Below are 6,597 nucleotides of genomic sequence, written 5' to 3' on the forward strand. Positions count from 1 at the left end.
AAATGAAGAAGTTACATATATATTATATAACTTTTGTATATCAGATAAAAGTAGATATCTACACCAAAAATTATGGAAGATTGAGTATTTTAATTAAAAATATGAATCTGTTCCATTGAACGCGTTTTACGTTTTAAAAAAAAAGGGGGAGATAAGTGATTCGATGTATTGGTTCCTCATTATTGTAGCGAAATTCAGAAAATGAAATATTGAATTTCAAATGAAACCAATGGTATCTACTGAATTGTCGTAATTGTTGTGACACTGTAATGAAAATTTCCGAAAATTATGAAAAACGATAAAGTAGAAAATTATTAATAAAAATACTTTTCAAAGACAATTAGCAAAAAGTGAGTTTTCTAAAGAAAAAAAAAAACCCAAAAAACGAGAGTTCTAATTATAATAAAAGGGGGCTAAATATTTTCTGAAAACTGAAAATCTTTGGCCAGTTTAGCAAAACTTGATTTTCGCTAATCATCTTTGAAAATTGTTTTCATTAATAATTTTCTACTGAATCGCTTTTCATAATTTTTGGATATATTCATTACTGCGACATGACAATTAAGTAGATAGCATTGGTTTCACTTGAAATTCAGTATTTCATGTTTCGAAATTCACTACAAAATAACAAGAACCAATGCAATTTGCACCAATGAAGAATCGGAGAAATATAAAATTTATTTTTTTTAATTTAAAATTTTTCTCAATATTTCACTTGCATATATCCACCTACAAGTACTAAAAAAAAATTTTAAACAATTATATATTCTTCCAATCAATTTTTTTTTTAATTCTAATAACTAGTGTACGCCCTCTTATGCTTTGCCATTATTATCTTGATATATATTGCTAAAGTATTCAGAAAATCATGGAATTGCATCTGTAATTTAATTTCTAATTGCTTGAAGAAAAAAACGACAAAAAAATCTGCCATTTACTTTTTACTTTCAAGTGAATTTTTGTTCCAAATTCATTTGGAACGGCAGGGTAAGTCTGAGGTGGTTATCTAACTTGTTAATAGTTTTCCCAATTCATGTCCCCACTTGAAATGGTTTCATCCAGAACTTTTTTGTGATGAGATATGAGTTCATATATTTGTAGGATTCAATAATATAAACAGCAAATTTTATATAGTTCAGATCAATTTGAATAGAAACACGTTTTCAGATGCAAAACTAAAACGTAATGTTTACAATACTTAGAATGGAACTTTGAATAAAATGTTAAATTAAGAATTCTGCAATTCAATAACAATTTTTTTTTTTATATGCACGTTTCTAGAGGTGTTACTGGTAATTCAATCTGTTTACTCCAAAAAAAAAAAACCCAAAAATGAACAAATAACACATTTGGAGATAAATAGAGATGATTACAGAAAAATGGAACACCTGGATGATGATCAGCCCCCCTTTTTTTTTTTTTTTTTTTTTTTTTTTTTAACTTAAAATATTAAGCAGAAAAAAATGTCCTGCAAAAGAAGATCAAGAGAAAACAATATTCAAAGTTTTTTTTAAGTTAATCATCTAAAAAAATCCAAGAAAAACATTAGTTAATCGATCTGGACTAGGAGCAAAAGTGTAGTATCTGTTCTGATGATATTAGTGAAAGAGAAATCCTTCTAAATGGAGATAATTTTAATTTTTGTTGCAATCCTAAGGGCCCTTGGGTGGAGAGGGGGGGGGGTCTGGATTTTCCCCGCAATAAAAACTTGTGGGAAGGCAAAACATAGGAACATCGGGTAACCTGTTGATTCGTATTTTCATCACAGAACTCCAAGATTAAGTCTTAGAATGGTAAATTTTTAATTTGATACTTTATTTACATTACACATACACAGTTTATAGTTTGTCAAGAACGGTCCAGAACATGTAATATATGTGTGTCCTTATTATAGAGTGAAGAATAGTTATCTACTTGTCTTTCAACATATTTCTCTATCTGTTAGTCTTTCTATAAAAAGAAATATCTGACTTTATTTTTTATTGATTAAATTTTTTTGTGAATAAACTGGTTCTAGTGTTAGCCATTTGTGATAAAACATGTTACAGTTATAATGTTGTACACACATATGCAGTCTACTTTGCAAAGGAGACCAAGACAAAGAATAACTCCAACTCCCTTTTACGTGTAGCACGGCACTTATTTTAAACCATGACTGTGCTCCTTCTCTCGTTTCAAACATGCTGTACATGATCATCGGTCTGTACACGCTCTTTTTATAGTCGTTTTCTTTGTACACGGCTCAGCATTTGTATATGCACATCTGTGACAATGAAATTGAAAAAAAAAATCAAATTCCTCCTCCAGAATGAATAAGTAGAAAAGGCGTTTTTCTTCTCTTTTTTTAATATTAAGAAAAAAAAAATGAAAAGTTCCATAAATATTTGACTAATAGAATCAAATATCGAGTTATCAAGTGAGAAATAAAATGTTCTCACGATAGTCTTAAAAAAAGGGGGGGTCATGTCTAAAGAAATACAATGTCCATCAGCAAAGATAAAGTTCAGGTTGTTACGTGATATGAAATTAAAATATTTGATGTTCAACTTTACTATTTTATTGAACAAATATGACACCAGTTTGGAAAGAAAAGATAGTGGGGAAATAGTTATTTAACAATAACATTTAGTTCAATTGCAGTTTATCAGCGACAAATCTTAAAAGAGAGTTCAAGACGTGATATGTGAACATATGCAGTGGTAATAATTTACAGAAATGACTCCGAGACAAGAATTGCAATTGTTTGATATGAATACAAAAGTACACCTTGTTAGAGGTGGGGGTTGCAAATGCACAAAATATGTAATTTTACTTGTAGGCATCTAAATTGTACTAACACCGTATGCCGAGAATAATATACAACATTGTTTCTCGAGAGTCGGTTAACTCTATCAGAAAAATAACCTCATGAGCAAGGCCATTAGAGTTTAAAAGACTCAGATGTAGTACCATTAATTTTTCACCTCATAAGGTTAGAGGGGGAGACAAAAAAGTACAAGATTTAGCAGTAAAACCAGATTTCTATAGAAGAGACAACTCTGGCTCAACAGGTGCACAGTTTTCTGTTGCTATTAAACAAAGTATGTATTGTCTGCATTAAAACCATCTAAAAAGAAAAGTCTGTGCTTCGGTTTATATTTGCATCCGTTTATGCAATGTGATTAATTTTCAAATTTGGATAAAGATTACTGACACAATTCAAATTGAAAGAAATGATTCGCTTGTTGCTGCAGACATACAAAAGAATCAATTATGAAACTTCCTAATTACATCCAGAACTGTGGCATCTGTAGTTTAAACACTGGACTCCAACTCATTTTAAAATGATCTAACTCCAATTCAAGGAATCTTTATTAACTAGTAATAATTTATATATTCAGTAGCAATACTTACCCAACATTAGTTTGGTTGGAAGACTTAGACTGTATTCTGAATTTTTTTTTTTTTTTTATCTTATATTTTATTTTTGATTTTAATAAATATTCGATAGTAATAAATTATAATTCAATGTGTATTTATCAAAGTTACATGTTGGCTAGAAATGTATACATAAATATAGTTTTAAACTGAAAAAAAAATGAATTTACAAGGTTACTCTCAACCTTCCAAACTAGCAGAGCATCTGATGAAACCTTGATCTATGCATATTGAATTATTTAAAAAATGATTATGCATATTAAAAGTTTTAAAAAATATTGCAGGACTTTTTTTTTTTTTTTAATATTTAAGACAATTTCATGTTTAGGTTCAGATCGGAATATATCTACTTTGCTTCATTCCATGCATTATTTGATAGAGCTGTTATTCATATGAATATAAATGTTGTGTAGCAATCATTATTTATATATATATATATATATATATATATTGTGTGTGTCTGTCTGAGTGGTTAGATTGTATGAGTATATATACGTGTCACTGTCATCTATGACGTGTATATGTGTGTGTTTGCCTATGACTAGCTAACGTTGTGATCATCTAATCAAGAGTTTGTTGTGTGTGTATGTACATTTAAATACGGTTCATGACAAGACAAGAATATATATAAATACCTTCACAACACAAAGGACGAATAACAACTATTTGGAGTTTCAATATCTGGTCAGTCGGGAACATATCTGGTCCATCTTTGGTTTTGTTTGACTAGAGCCTTGCGTTTTAATTCCTGGCAACTTCTTTATTCCAGAGTGGTTTTTTTTTTCCTTTTGAAAAGTTGCAACGCTGATTCTGACTATCGCCATTTCGGGACCCCTCCCCCATTCTATTCTGAGCCATCACGCGTCTCTCAAGAACTCTGGTTCTATTCTGAGCCATCATACGTCTCTCTCAACTCTGAATGATTCAACTAATTTCCATGTATCTCAAGAAGACCATCTAAATGACGTCATTAGTACATGTTACTAAGATAATCACCTGATTTTTTTTTTTTTTTTTTTTTTTTTTTTTACATCATTATTTTTAAATTGTCAACTAAATTGTTTAAACATTTTTAAGTTACATTCCTAAATTAAAGTAAATATTTTGATTCTAAAACACATTTTAGCTGACAACACTTTTTGACTTGAATAATAATCATAGCACACCTTCGGCGTTGCCCTGACAATATCTAGCATAAATACTATGAACCTTGGCAAAGCAATTTCCCCCTCATTCAAACTAGTAAGCTGCGAACTGTTGCTAGTGTCTTCTGTAATCATGGCTTCTACAATGGCTTAATAGGAATAATTTTGATTGGTCTGGAAGAATGTTAGGATGAAGAAAGCAACTTGATAGCATTAATCATGTCTGGAAACATCTAACTGGAATTGATTATTGAATAAGAAAACGGTAAACATCTTCCATGGAAAATACACGAATATCTTCACTAAAGGATAAATCAACTTTATTTAAAGGAAACATAGAAATATAAAGAGTTGGTTGATAGGTTGGTTTCTGTCAGCAACAGAATGTGGTATTTTGGAGTTCTATCTTGTCTAGCCACATCTGGTGAAGGATGAGAACCGTATAGGAAACTTGTTCACATACTGAATCATCTTTTGGCATCAACTCTTTGAGTGGGTATTGGAGTTTAATCTGTTTATTTTTTTATTTATTTATTTTTTTATTATTACATTTTCACCCCAAACAAGGCACATTACCACTTTTATGTAGGGGGCTACTATCAGGAACCTAAGTTGCAGGAGTACTATGTAGGGAGTTTAGCAGCAAGATGTCTGTTCACATTACACTTGAACTTCTGCATGTCAGTACAGTTGGGGAAGCAGGAAATTGGAAGAGAATTCCAAAATCCTACAGTTCTGGGGAAGAAGCTATTAGAGTAGAAAGCTTTCTTACATCGAGGGATCTCGACTGTGAAGGGGTGGGACTTTGCTGTTTGTTGGGGATATTTTCGTCGAGGGGGTACAAGGTCTTGTAGTTCGTTGGAACATCCACCATTGAAATACTTGTAAAACAGGCAGAGGGATGCAATATTTTGTCAATGGGAAAGTGGTTGAAGCTTAGATGACAGTTAGACCTATTAGGTTGGTGACTCTCTTTTGGACCCTGTCCAGGAGAGAGAGACTAGTAGCAGATGCACCAGCCCAAATATGACAGCAATACTCCATACATGGGCGAATGGTAGAGGTACAGGATACTTTCAGGTATAAGTAACTTTCTAGCATGGTATAGAGAGCCCACCTTCTTTGCAGCAGCCTTGGCAATGATCTTGATGTATTTATTCTAACTCCTGTTTCCTGTGAACGTTAAACCAAGGAGCTTGAACAAAGTGCTTTCAGGTAAAGTATCTCTAGCCATAGCTATTGGTGGTTGGTAAGGTTTCATGTAATTATTAAAGGAAACGAGCTTTGTCTTGGTAGCGTTGAACGTTACCCTCCATTTTTGACCCTATTCCACTACAGACTGAAGGTCTTCCCCTAGGGTTTCAGCCATTACCTTAGATGTGCTCATTAGTTCCCCCCCCCCCGTGCCTGCTATAGATTGTGGTGTCGTCGGCAAATATACCCATCTCAGAGACAATTTTATCAGGTAAGTCATTTACGAATATTAGAAATAATAAAGAATATCAGAAATAATCTGTGCAAAGGTATCCTCACGCCTACACAGTTATATAAGTCCAGACATTATTTAAAAAATTTTTTTTTTTTTTTTACATAGGCATCACCACTTATCAAGGCCCAGAGGCCACTTGAGGATAAGGGTTAAAGAGTGTACAGTAGTCAATTGGACAATATAGCAATCATTAGTAATAGAAATTCGGCAAATTTGTTAAGTGAAACGGCTCATCAAGAACTTGTTTACGTTGGACACATCAAAGGCTGTAAATGACAAAGTTCTCTCTGATCTTGAGCGCGTGGTATAGTGGGGGAAGAGGTGGCTGGTTACTTTTAATGCATCTATAACCAAGCTCCTATCTTTACATCATCAACACTCTGATCCCCATCTGGTATCAATTGAAATGAATGGCTCTCGTCTAGGGGAGGCTCCATGTTTTGACAGGCTTTTGAGTTTGACCTTTACTCCTGATCTGAAATGGAACACGTACATCAAGTCTGTTGCCAAGGTCGCTGGGAAAATGGTGGGATCCTTCTACCGCTC

The sequence above is a fragment of the Euprymna scolopes genome, chromosome 29 (genome assembly GCF_053919585.1).
Source record: "Euprymna scolopes isolate OS-2025 chromosome 29, ASM5391958v1, whole genome shotgun sequence".
Lineage (NCBI taxonomy): Eukaryota > Metazoa > Mollusca > Cephalopoda > Sepiida > Sepiolidae > Euprymna > Euprymna scolopes.